Source organism: Camellia sinensis, chromosome 1, assembly GCF_055761805.1.
Source record: "Camellia sinensis isolate YWXY chromosome 1, ASM5576180v1, whole genome shotgun sequence".
Lineage (NCBI taxonomy): Eukaryota > Viridiplantae > Streptophyta > Magnoliopsida > Ericales > Theaceae > Camellia > Camellia sinensis.
Genome location: NC_138961.1, coordinates 173067539 through 173081631, shown reverse-complemented (window position 1 = coordinate 173081631; position 14093 = coordinate 173067539). Strand labels below are relative to the sequence as shown.

Genomic DNA, 14093 nt, shown 5'->3' with positions numbered 1-14093 from the left:
GAAAGCTAACAATGCAACAAAATATTTTAATCAGTATATCTTCACTTATTAATATACTTCACTTCTCTGATATGAGAGGGAGGTGGGGACTTTACTGCTCTTTATTTGAATTTATAAATATTTCATTGTTTCCATTACTTATCTGAAATGTTGACATATCTGAGCCAAATGAAAACTGCATTCCTACACAAAGTTTTGATCTTTGGTTGCTGATCGTTCTTAGGTACCCACAGTGCTTGATAAGCAGGGAGCACAACTCCTTGCAGTTGCTGTACTTGTGATTTGAGAACTTGGATATCAGATCGCATTGCCTCTTTAAATGGTATTCTTTTCTTTTTTATTTTCCTAAATTAATTAAACTTTATGATATTCTTGGAAATTGAGAAGATTTTGTGATTTAAATGCATTGGTTTTTTCAGGGACGACTGTAAAGTATGTTTTAGAGATAAGGGGGCCTTCACTCGGTTTGTCACGCCCTCAAAATAAACCCATTATATATATCATTGACATGCAATATTAAAAGAAAACAATTCATTATCTCATTCATCAGAGTATTACTAAATAAAAACATTACATGTAACATCAAATTAAATGCCCTATGGGCTTACATCTTTCCAAGTTAACACTTGGACACAAAAATATGAGTTCTAACTCAAATACAAATAAAGCCCTAGGCTTGAATGTTTATCAAATAAAAACGAATAACTAAAGATAGTCTTCAAAATCCAAATCCTTCCAAGCTAAGTCCTTGGAGGTAGCTTATCACCTGGACCTGAAAATGATGTTTCCATATAGGGTGAGCCACAGCCCAGTAGAAATGTACTAAACCAAATATAAGTATTGAATAAAGCAATAGCATTCTGTAGAAATTTAATGTATAAAGAGAAATAGAGAATTGTATTATTGATTGATTGTGATGATTCTGTATTACAAGATTGATGAATTACAATTCCTATACAATCTATATATAGAAGAAAATGTGGTAGTAGGTGTAGTGGAGGTGATAGTGGGTTAGGTGAAGTGGAGTGTGTGGTGAAGTGGAGGTAGGTGAAGTGGAGTGTGTAGTGGAGTAGGTGAAGGTAAAGATGGGAAATTCTAACAGCCCCCCGCAAACTCAAGGAGGAGAGAAACTAACCAACTTGAGTTTGGAGAGAGTAACAAAACAAGAAAATACATAAAAATAAAAAAGGATAGGAGACACTGTATGGTCGTGTCAGACCGTTGGTGAAGACACTGGATGGTGGTGTCATAACGTTGTAGAGGACACTGTATGGGGGTGTCATAACGGTGTAGAGGACACTGGATGGTGGTGTCAGACCGATGTAGAAGACAGTTTATGGGGTCATGTCGGACCGTTGTAGAAGACAGTTTATGGGGTCATGTCGGACCGTTGTAGAAGACAGTTTACGGAGTCTTGTCGGACCCTTGTAGAAACTAACCGGAATCTATGTCGGGACAGTTTACAGAGTCTTGTCGGACCCCTTAAAAAATCGCATCCTCAAAAGGTGCGCTCAATTTTTTTAAAAAGGCGTGCCATCAAAAGGCGTGCCCAATTCATCAAAAGGTGTGCCGGACATGATGGCGAGGCACGTGGGCGCCTTGGCTTGCGTGCCCGTTTGTCGGCTGGTGGTAAGAGGCGCGCGATGCGCGTGGCTGCCTCGACTATTTAACCAAGGTTGAGGCGGAGGCTGTGCAAACCAGTCTGAAACCGCCGAAAATCCTTTGAAAAAACTCTTCCGTTTCTGAGAAAGAGATTCTGGAACACTCTGTTGCCATTCTGTCACCAACCCTTCCGAACATTACCAGTCTGAAATTGCTATTTCGCTGAAACACTTAGCAACCCAAAAAACATGGCCTCGTCTTCCCGTCCAGCTACCCAGAACCTGCTCACGCTCTTTCCAGAACTGAACGAGCCCACAGGAGAAATAACTGGTGCGGTGTCCAGTGAACCGCAACCAAACACCTCTGGTTTTGCTCCATTGAACTTTCCGATGCGGTCGGTGGAGCAAAAAATGGCGGTGCAGTCGGATGTGGAGGCCAATCAGTATACTCTGAAGGCATGTGTGGAAAGCATGACGGCGGTCACAAACTTGTCGAACCGGCTGCAGAGTAGAACAAATGAGGTGCAGCATTTAAACTCCCAGCTGGCTCTGCTCCAACGCATGTATAAGGATGCGCGAGCAGAGATAAGTGTGCTAAAGACAGAAAACAAGGAGCTGAAGCGGAAGGCCACCGTGATGTTCCGATTTGGAGGGCCTCCATATGCTGCAGTGGAGGAGCAGGGAGTGAACGTGCTCAGTGGAGTGGGAAACACGGAGGCAATACCGTCAAGGACCGCCCAAGACGGAGGCAAAAAGAAGAGACCTGCAGCAGAGTAGAGAAGAAAAATTCTGCCTATGGATGTGGTTTTTGTTTTTTGTTTTTTTTTTTTTTTTTTTTTTTTTGATGTAAAATAGTGAACGGGGTTGATCCCTGAGATGAATAAAATATGGTGTGTTGTGCAAATTTGTAAATGATTTTGGGTTTTGTTTTTTTTTTTTTTTTTTTTTTTTTTTTGTGTGTGTGTGTGTTGGAAATGAAAAAGAAAAGATAAAAAAATAAAGAAATTGGAGTGGAGTGCAAAAAGGAAAGAGTGACGCAGCTGTGTCAGGAGAAAAAGAAAAAATGATATGAGGTTGTGCAAAAGTAATATATGATAATAAATATATACATATATATATATTATATATATAGTAAAAGAAAAGAAAGTGGAGTGGTCTTGGTGGATCACGTGAGTAACCTTTTTTTTTTTTTTTATTTATTTATTTTTTTTATTTTTATTTTATAATTGGTTTCGCAAAAAAACAGAAAGAGTGGCTGGTATATATATTATATATCTAATATATTGGAGAGTTGGGTATCAGGCTCTGGCAAGGATTCTTTCAGCTTTTCATCAAGAACCACAACCGTAATATGTAAGATATATAATATATATACATATATCCCATGCGCTGGAGAGTTGGGTGTAAAGTTGTGTGGGTGGAGAATAAAGAAAAGAAAAGAAAGGGAATCATGTGGTTGCATTCTGAATTGTTGCCTGGGTGGAGAATAAAGAAAAGAAAGGGAATCATGTGTATAATTAAAGTGGGTCTAGGGAGAGAAAGGGACCAGAGAGAGAGAGAAATCGGTCAAGTGAGATTTGAGATTCACCAACTTGATCAAAGAATGTGAAGAGCGCATTACAGAGGAAAAATGGTGAGGTACCCAGTCAATCGCTGGATCAAACTTCAACTAGTGTTGCAGGCAAGTGTCGAGCTGAACATCATTACGTATACAGCTTTACTTGATGGTCTATGTGAAGAAGGGAGGATGAAGGAAGCTGGAGAAGTTTTTACAGCAATGCTGAAAGCCAAGGTAGCTCCAAACCAGCAACTCTATACTGTCCTTGTTCATGGGTATATTAAGGCAAAACAGATGGAGAATGCCACTGTTATCTTGAAAGAAATGAAAGGAAAGAGCATCGAACCAGATTTGTTGATGTATGGAACTATCATCTGGGGTCTCTGCAAACAAGACGCCTGTTGATGAGGCTGAGAACTGGTCCTTCGGTCACGTCCGAAGAAGCCCCTCCCGCCGCAGCCATTGGAAGGAGATGAGTGCTTGTTGGAGGTTTTGCTTTGGCGAGGTATGTGTAAAAAAAATCTTAGCGGACTAGGTTGAGGTCCGGCGGGCGGCTAAGGTGAGGTTGCCGCCCGCCGGGGAAGCGAAAATAGTAGGTTCTAAACCTGCTCTGATACCATGTAGAAATTTAATGTATAAAGAGAAATAGAGAATTGTATTATTGATTAATAGATGGTTAACCAAGATAATCAATTACATCATTATACAGTCTCATGACACTAATGTCTATGACACGTTTCACTTTTCATTATTATCAATATGGCTCAGAACCTGGCCAAACTTACAACAGTGAACTATATATATTATATTCACATTACTTCCAATTTCAACCAAACAAATGAGACTCAGGCTCATATCAAAACACTTCATACTTCCCGTTTGATACACATTTTAGTGTTGTATCAATGACATGTAAAAACACTTCAATATAATAAGCACACATAATAGTGATGCTAATGGAGTCCATCCCCTATCTCCTCCCAAACAAAATCCGGATTAGAGATCCATCCCCTATCTTCCCCTAAACCGTGGAGTGCATCCCCTATCTCCTCCCACACAATATGCAAATGCAATGCTCAATCATTACACGTATTTTCTGTATTAATTCAATAGTCAAAATTAATGACTTAACCAATGTGATTAGTTTCAGTTATCCCTAATCCACATGCAATGTCTACAACAATCACGGCTATCCTCCACCGATAGCCCAAAACAGTTATTTCTAGACTGAAAATAAATATATCAACAATTCAATAGGCTAGTGATTTAAATTATCCAACTACACCATTTAATCAATGAATTCCTCAATTCTATGAATTTAACCATATTTCCCCAATTTCCTTAAATTAATTATACAAATTAATTTATTAATACAACTAGGGTTTTTCCCAAATTACCAAAGTACCCCCAACATATCAAAATACTAAAACTTAGAACAAAACTTATAAGATGGAGTAGGAAATCCCTACCTTGAAGAAAATAACCCGAATGGAGAAGACGGAGATGAAGACCCAAATTCCAATGTGCTCCAAACCACCAAACGTTCAGATTAAATGGAAGCCCTCGACTCACTCTATCTTTTTAATAAAGGATCTGGGGTAGAAACACACTCTAAATAGATCAAACCTAAGAGAGAAGGTGAGTAGAGGGAGAGAAAAGTCGGACCTAGGGTTTTGGAATCAAAAAGAGGATGAAAAACTGATATAAAACCCGCTGCTGCCTATTTAAACTGAACAGGCTCGCTCGAGCGAAGACATGGTTGCTCGAGCGACCAGACACAATAAAGCCTCGCTCGAGCGAAGAAAAGCTCGCTCGAGCCAAGAATGCAATGCTTCAGGTCTGCAACCCAGACGCACGCTCGAGCGACAGAATGCTCGCTCGAGCGAGGAACTCGAAAACATACACCTCGCTCGCTCGAGCGAAGAAACACTGCTCTCAGGTCTATACTAGACGCAATCGCTCGCTCGAGCGAAGAAAAGCTGGCTCGAGCCACCAGACACAAAATACAACCCTCGCTCGAGCGACCAAGTTCTCGCTCGAGCGATCAACCCAAAAATTGGACAGCAACACTTAGTTTCCGAACCCAACCAACCTGAAACAAACCTGCCCAACACATCCTATAACTCTAAATGAGAAAATAAAGGACGACAACAACAATTATACAATGACAGAATCTACGGAACCTAAGTCCGGATACAATAATCAAATGGGAAAAGACCGGGGTCGCTATACGGTTGATTTGTGTTAATATTCTTTAGAGTGCTGCATCTTCTTTTGTTGCCTCTTCTTTGAGGTAAGCTATACATTGAACCTCTTCTTAATTTCCAACCAAATTACATCACTTAATACCCACAAAAATGTAGTACAAACACCTTCTAAAGACTCCATGAGAATTCCTATATTACTAAAGACATTTTGCTAATGGGAACTCCTTATTGGCTACTTTTCAACTAAAACTTGTGATCGCATCATTGCATGGCACCAGCATGAGTCTTTTTTAGTCTTGAGAATGTGAATGAATTGTAAGGGCATGTTCAGATCTGTTGTGGAAAACTTTTTTATTTTTAATGGGTTCAGTTGTTGAATTGGCTTATGTAATAGATTGTTTCTAAGAACACTCTGTTCATCTAACATTAATGAACAAACTGGAGCTGAAGATCATTACTGATCTTAAGTTTTTTGTCACATAATGCAGGACTTCATCTCAATGTCAATTGTTTAATATTTAATTTATTATTTCTTGTTTCATAGGCATTTGACAGCAAAGCTTGCCCTCGGATGGAGGATTCGATTGACACAACATTTACTAAAGAACTACTTGAGAAATAATGCATATTACAAGGTAATCAAATAGGAATCCCTTGTCTAATTAATTTGACTCAGTTTGAACTTAGATTTGGATCTTTTTCTTTGCTTGGAATTTGCTTAATTTGTCATTGAATATGCTTCCACGGGATTTACAGTTTTTTTATATTGTTATACTTTTTGAAGAACTTTTTCAAAGCATAGAGTGCTCGCAACAAACTATCTTGTGCATGCGGATAGTTTTAATTGTAATCTGAATTCCAGAAAAGTTTTGGCTTCTGCTTTAATGCTGTATGATCTGTTTGTTGCTTCTAAAAACTTAGGCTGCCAAACATCTAAGATGTTGTCAAACCAATGGAAAATCTACATTTTTGTAGGTATTCCAGATGTCAAGCATGAATATCAATGCAGATCAGAGAATAACTCAAGATCTGGAGAAGTTAACCGGTGACTTGTCAGGGGTGGTTACTGGAATGGTAAAGCCAACTGTTGACATTTTATGGTGAGTGTGTGCAATTATAATTGAGTCTATTCTCTTTTTGGGTGGTGAGCTGGCACTTGCCATGGCTTCATTAGAAGATGTTGATATGGGGAAATATGAATACATTTTCTTGATCCCTTCTATAATCTTAATTAATGCTGCAATTCCTTAGGTTCACCTGGAGAATGAAGCTGCTGACTGGAAGGAGGGGAGTTGCTATTTTATATGCTTATATGTTGCTGGGTCTGGGTTTTCTAAGGAGTGTTGCTTCTGATTTTGGTGATCTGGCAAGTCGAGAGCAACAACTTGAAGGAACCTTTAGGTCATTTTGTTTTATTTACGGCTACTTATTTATTTATTTATTTATTGCTGATTTAGAGCTATGTTGCTGTGAACATCAATCTGACATTATATCATGCATTAATTAGGTTCATGCACCAGAGATCACGTACCCATGCTGAATCTATTGCTTTCTTTGGGGGTGGTGCTCGGGAAAAAGCGGTAGGATTCTTGAATGTTACAATATTATATATGTTTCAAATTTAGATCGTGAAATAATGTTCATGAGTTACCACTTTTGTTTTTATATATATATTGTCTGATATTTCTGGCAAGCATTCTTGAATGCCTAATTTCTGTAGTGCTCTTTGTGACAAGCAGATGGTTGAATCAAGATTTGAGGACCTTCTTGATCACTCTAAGTTACTTCATCAGAAGAAATGGCTATTTGGTACACTTTGATGATTTCATCAAAAGCAGCTCCCACATAATGTTACTTGGGCTTTGAGCTTGTTATATGCTATGGAACACAAGGGGGATCGGGCCTTGACTTCCACTCAAGGTTACTTTAAGTAGATAATATTTTGTTGAACTGGAGCAATAATAATGTATTTCTTAACAAAATGAAGTTTGCCTGTTTTGTACTTTATTTTGTTTCAGGTGAACTGGCTCATGCACTGCGTTTCTTAGCATCTGCTGTATCTCAAAGCTTTTTGGCTTTTGGTGACATTCTTGAACTGCATAGGAAGTACCTCGAGCTCTCTGGAGGTATAAATCGAATTTTTGAGCTGGAAGAGCTTCTAGATGTTGCTCAAAAAGGTGCGTCTCTTGTCTCTTCTATTTTTTAGCATGGTTGTTTTCCATAATGTAACTTATTTTTCAAGCTTTTTGTATTGAAGTTAGATCTCTTTAAATTCTTTTTTTATGTTTTTTGGCATCTTTTTAGAGTTTCTGGTGAATTTATATTGGACCACAAGTAATATTACCTCTTACACCAGGGTTCTTTAGACAAAAGATTCATCTTTCTATTTCATACAATGGGGCATTTCACTTGCATGTTAGGCCAATAGAATCTTATTCGGAAAATTGTTTGGCACGCCCTTTTTTTCAAGGAAAAGAAAATAACTTTTTATGACCCCACAAGTGTGTAATTCCTGAAACGCAATATTGATTTTTGATGAAAATTTTATTTGTGTGTTTTTTGGTCACTTTCAGTTGCCTTGCTGATAACAACCCTTGCTTTTTCTATCAGTTGTTTAGTTGAATCTATCTTATTTTTTCTTGATAAAGTTACTTGAGAGTGATGCATTCTTGCTGACAAAATCGGTGCTCGTGCAGATAATCCTGTTGCTCTCATTGAATCACCGACTAATTTGACAGAATCTCAATCTAATGATCTCATTTCCTTCTCCAAAGTGGGTATTATTAGCCCATCTCAGAAACTGTTGGCTAGGAAGTTGACTTGTGACATACTACCAGGGAAAAGCCTGCTTGTTACTGGTTAGTGTAATATTCTTTGTTGATCTTTTAATGTAAATACAAATCTGACAAGTCTGCAATTTTGAAGGTCCAAACGGGAGTGGAAAAAGTTCAATCTTCAGAGTCCTTAGAGGTCTTTGGCCCATTGTAAGAGGAAGACTTGTTAAACCGCACCAACAGCTCGATGAGGATGCTGGATTCGGCTGTGGTGTCTTTTATATACCGCAGCGACCTTATACATGCTTGGGAACCCTAAGGGATCAAGTCATATATCCACTCTCCCTTGAGGAAGCAGAGCAAAGGACATTACCTTTGTACAGAGAAGGTTAGTTGGTATAAATATCTAGTCATTACATTCAAGGTTGTTAAAATCGGGATCCCACGTTGGATCGTTGGAGGTGTTTATAGGATCAAATCGTAAAATCAGATCGAGGATCGTATGATCCTACCGAAAAAAACAAATTACGTAATAATTTAATTTAAATAAACATTTCTTAAAAAGTATACATAAAATGAACCTATATTCTATTAAAAAGAAGTGAAAATATTGTGAAAAACTCGGTTATCAAAATCTTACGATTCACGATTTGATTCGCATTTTTTGCAAAATCAATACGAATCTATGGGTAAATCTATTTTAGAACTAAATCTCTTGTGAATCGCACGATTCACAATTCGATTCATGCAATTTTTGAAATTATTGTGTCCAGCATATTTTCAACTCTTTTTTCTCTATCTTTTTAGTGAAAATTCTAATAGCATTTAATACCAAAATAAGCAACATATATACATGATTTGTTGTTATTTTAGTGATCATGGAATTTTAATAGGATCTAATCAGATTCAATCAAACCTAACATATTTTTAATATTTCTTCTCATTTTTTTTTCCTTTAAAAAATCATAATACATCTTCTAAAGATGTTTAAGATTGAAGTTAGAATACGAATTATCTATTGTTATTTTATTAAATTGAATATAATTGAATATTACATGTGTGAGGTCAGTTATACATTTTAAAATGTTTTAGGTTTTAAAGTAAAAGATTCTAAATAATTCTTTCTTATTATTTGCTCACTGTTACTTAAAAAAGTATGTATGCTTATTATCCAAATATCAATATATCGTTGTTAATTATTGTTACTTTGGTAATTGTTGTTACTTTAGAAATTGATAGTTTGTCTATTTGGTTATTATCTTTATTAAGAATGGTTTATAAGAAATATCTAAAAAAAAAAAAAAAAACGTAAGATGGTGATCTTACATAGGAACCTTTGTTAACTTCTTACTTATTAAATTACGTGATTAACATTCAAAATAACATTTTCATTTGTTTAAGTATAAATATTTCATATTCATAAGATATATTTAATATATAAATGTGTAAATATATGTTTTTAAGTAACTAAAAAAACTGATCACGATTTGATTCGATTTGCGATTTGGTACGAGGCCATTTCGATTCATGATACGAATCTCAATTTGATAACTATGGTGAAAAGTATAATACTCCATGTAAAATGTACATATAATATTATACAATAAAAAACTCGATGGTAGAAGTTTTGTATTTCATTAGAAAAGAAGGTGAAGAAGAAGAATTCTAGAACAAAATACTTTACAATCTACAATAATGCATAAAAGTGAAGAAAAAATATTTAACAAAGTTGGATATAAAAGTAGATTAAGAATTCAAAAGAGCGGCTTAACTGAATGATAAGATTTGTCGTTAGAATCCTTGGTGGAGTGGATTTGAGTTACAAAAATATTATCTCGAAAAATTGGGGTAAAATTGCAATCATTTTGCCGTTCTTAGACTCCGTTAAAGCTAAGTTTGTTTTTTGGACTAGTTAGTTTTCTTAAATTACCGCAATATTTAAATGTTTGTTTCCTAGTATGTTTTTCTTAGTCTATTTGATCAATACTACTTAATTTTTATTATTTATTTTGACCACATAAATTGGTATTTAGACAACAAATATAAAATTTACAATGAAATATGTTATATAATACAAAACAAGGCTTGTAAATTGGATCGGATATGATCAGATTCAAATCGGGATTCCACGATCCTATAAGATCCCATTACCAGGATTGAAAGATCCTACCTATAAAGAATTTTTCACACGATCTGGATCGATTGTGCCCAAATAGATCGTAAGATCCAAATTGGGATTCTGATAACCATAATTACATTAGTCTAGTTACCTAGTGGCAGTGGCAGTGGCAGCTCTAGAAATATTAATCAGGGTATTCATTCAAAAACTTGATTAAAATTTATGCCAAAGAAAAGAAAAAGAAAAAAAAAAAAAAATCAGACTTGTCAATCTATCATCCATTTTCAATAATTTCTTAATTTAAACTTCTTAAATAACAAACAAACAAGAAATTTTAACATATCGTTACTATTATTTCAACAAAAAATAATAATAAGAAATACATGGGAGCTTGAAATATTTATTTATTTATTTATTTATTTATTTTCAATTTGTATTTATCAAGATATTTTGTTTTTGTTTTTGTTTTTGTTTTTGTTTTTGTTTTTGTTTTTGTAAGGATGGAACTAAATGCATTTTGAGTATTGTTCATATCACATCAATTTTAAATATATATACCATACACTTTCATTCTATAGACAAATTATTTTTTAAAGATATTGTGGGTTGTAGGATGCGTGTGCAATGTTTGAAGTGTGTGACTTGGATATTTAAGATTCATGAGATGAGCATTCAAAATTTGTGAATTTAGTTTAGGTATTCAAATTATGAGTGGACTAATTGACATAGATATTACCTTTATGTACTAACGGGGAAAAAAGGGTAATCAATTGAATACCCTTTGTTGGCTGTGGCGCCACCAATGTATTGAACAATTACTTAAATGAAATTTGATTGGAAAGCTTTTCTTTGCTTGGTCCCTATCCCACCTGAATTACCAAGTTCATAAAGAACCAGGTTTCTTTCATTTAATAGATGAATTTATTAACCGTAGTAGTGGTGTGACGCTTCTTTCTCCCTAGTGAAATACAGGCATGTGGTAGTTTATCAATATGTTTTTTTTCTTAATGGTGTGACCCACTCAAATTTACCACGAACTCAAGGTCGTGCAGTCTGGTTGTATGGCAACAAAAGTTCACTGGTACAGGACCTTGGCAGAGGAGAACTTACATGCCCTACTCTCCTACTGGGGGGAAGGGATGAATACAAGTGTAAAGAAAGTGGTTCTCTTTTCCTTTTCCCCCCAACTTATTTCTTGGGGTGGGGCGGGGTGGGAGTTTTCTTAAGTTGACATGTACTCCTGTTGTGAAGTTCAATTTTGGCATTTTTTTTAGTGACGATACTCTCTCTCTCTCTTACACATAATATATAGGGGTAATCATTCAGTAATTCCGGAGCATAGACACGTGATATTTCATAGTATTATGATTGGTGGAGAAGGTGGGTAGGTGGGGTATTGTGTTGGGTGATTGGGGAACATGAGGGAGCATATTGAATGCTGATTGGTTAGGGAGTACAGACACGTGGTACTCCGAGAATATTGAATAATTTCCCTAATATTTAGATTATTGTGTTTTTGTGGTTTGATGGACTAGAAATCTTTTATCCATTTTTCACTCTTCAATATATATTAGTGTGTTTGACTTTATTTATTTATTTATTTTTCCTGTTTCTTTTTTATAAGTTTCTACAAAGAGTTTGTTAAGTAGTTTCTATTTGTATTATTGCGATTCGTGGGTGACAGAATCTTCTATATGCTCAGGTCAAACATCAGTCAATGCGACAAGTAGTCTTGATGCACATTTAAAAACTATTCTAGAAAATGTTAAATTGCTATATCTTCTGGAAAGAGAAGGCAGCTGGGATACTTGTCAGAATTGGGAAGACATCCGATTGGAGAGCAGCAAAGATTGGGCATGGTGAGCTCACTTATTCTACACCATTACCACCTTGATCTCATGCTTGTTTGAACACTAACTAATATTAGCGAATTGGAATGCTCAACTTCTTGACATGGTATTTTTTGTTTTACAAGGCATGCCTCGTCTTTCACGAGCCAAAATTCGGCATCCTTATGAGTGCACCAAGTATGCAACAAAAACTTGCATTCCTCTTTCTTCTTTTTTTCCTCGAGGCAAAGGCCTGCCTATGATCTTATGATATCTCATCCGTTCGTTTCAAACTTTTTCCTACAGTGCCACTAGTGTTGATGTTGAAGAACATCTATATAGGCTTGCAAGTAATATGGGGATCACAGTTGTTACCTCCTCACAGGTAAGTTCTATTAATATGCTGAGGATGAATCCAACACATTGTAGTTTGGCATGCCCAAGATAAACTTTTCTGTCGATACTTGGTTTGTGTTTGGTAAGCTAGAAAGCATGTCAACATAGTATATTTTGTGCTGAAGTTGGGACTTTTTTTTCTCTCATCATTTTAATTACATTATACAACATAGCTCGCTTTACTACAATGTGACAGATAAATCTCCTTCAAACTCTTTACAATGCAGTTTACCATGTCAAAACAAAATTCATTAACATCCTACAAAAATTGTTTTGAATTCAATTTTTTAATTTGGTAATAATTGTTTGGTTCACGTAGCATTTTCTCTTGCTTCTCACAGCGTCCTGCTTTGATACCATTCCATTCAACGGAATTACGATTGATTGATGGCAAGGGCAAGTGGGAGCTTCGTGCAATTAATCAGTGAGTTGACAAATATGAAAAAAAAATTATGTACAGGCATGTTTTACTTGCTAAGTTGCTATTAATAGTTTGTTGGTCCTTTTATGCTGTAGAAACTGATGCCTAATCATTTTCGTTAGGCCCCCTCATTAATCAAAATAAATTGCAGGGAATCTTGGTGTCCCTTAAATGTTTTTTTTAAACCATTGCATGCTCAATTCTTAACTATCCCAAAGCATTTCTCCTTTGTCTTTTCTTTTGCCACAGGGCGGTTGAAACTTGAAAACCACTCACAGCTATGTTTGGGAATATTATTGAATGCTTCTAAGGGAATGTCTCCACATTCTCATTTTTCAGGAGTCGCACATTCACATAAGTGAATCTTCGTATATACAACAGTTCCCATGTGAATGTGTGGCTCCTAGGACTGTTGGCACATTTTCATGTGAATGTGTGGCTTTTGATACAGTTGGACATTGCCCTGGGAGCACCGAATACCTTCTTGGGATTGTCCAAGTTGAGAGAGAGAGAGAGAGAGAGAGAGAGAAAGAAAGGGGGAACTTTTACCACTTGTGATCTACGCTTATTATTATTATTATTATTATTATTTTTTGGTGATTTTGTGAGATTGTAGGTGGGCAAGTAGCTGGTGGTGGATAGTCCAAGTTGAGGATTTGTAATAGGTAAGCAAATCAGAGTTCATGCAGTGGGAACCCTTGAAATGGGGGATCCAATAGTAAGTATTATATTATTAGAAAAATAAGAAAGGAAGCTCGCCAGTTGAGTTTTGAGATAGGGATGCCAGCTCCGCTAGTTGAGTTTTGAGATAGAGATGCCAGCTCCTCTACTACATGAAATGAGAAAAATGTGTTTGATGGATGTATGGATAATTTATAGAATTTACTAGCCATATCATTTTCTAGCCAACGTGTTAGCCACAAGTGCTTCTCTCTCTCTCTCTCAGAGCATACAAATGAATATTTTAGTAGTACTATATGGTCTATATGTACATAGAAGCAATTTGGGAATTTGGTAAAAAATTAGTTTTTTGGCTTTTCACCAAGTTCTCCCAAAAAAGCTACAAAAAAACCACAAAAAAAGTCAACTTTTTATCAACTGTTCAAAACACCACATAGTAACAGAATAAAGTGGCATCCCTTGAGTATATATGAGGATAATCCATCCTTTTGCAATGGCTTTTGAGTT

At 36.0% G+C, this 14093-nt stretch overlaps 1 pseudogene across 1 annotated transcript in view; it reads left to right on the top strand.

The window, feature by feature from the left end:
- Positions 1 to 13808, top strand: part of LOC114319841 (ABC transporter D family member 1-like) — a 34655-nt pseudogene extending 20847 nt beyond the window's left edge. Inside the window, exons 10-27 of the transcript XR_014362855.1 lie at positions 224 to 322; positions 420 to 432; positions 3225 to 3468; positions 3554 to 3664; positions 5376 to 5452; positions 5911 to 6001; positions 6342 to 6466; positions 6618 to 6767; positions 6874 to 6946; positions 7106 to 7286; positions 7385 to 7543; positions 8063 to 8224; positions 8292 to 8528; positions 11944 to 12118; positions 12235 to 12286; positions 12395 to 12473; positions 12826 to 12908; positions 13522 to 13808. The product of XR_014362855.1 is annotated as an ABC transporter D family member 1-like (transcript). The remainder of the gene's footprint in view (positions 1 to 223; positions 323 to 419; positions 433 to 3224; positions 3469 to 3553; positions 3665 to 5375; positions 5453 to 5910; positions 6002 to 6341; positions 6467 to 6617; positions 6768 to 6873; positions 6947 to 7105; positions 7287 to 7384; positions 7544 to 8062; positions 8225 to 8291; positions 8529 to 11943; positions 12119 to 12234; positions 12287 to 12394; positions 12474 to 12825; positions 12909 to 13521) is intronic.
- Positions 13809 to 14093: the final 285 nt, after the last annotated feature.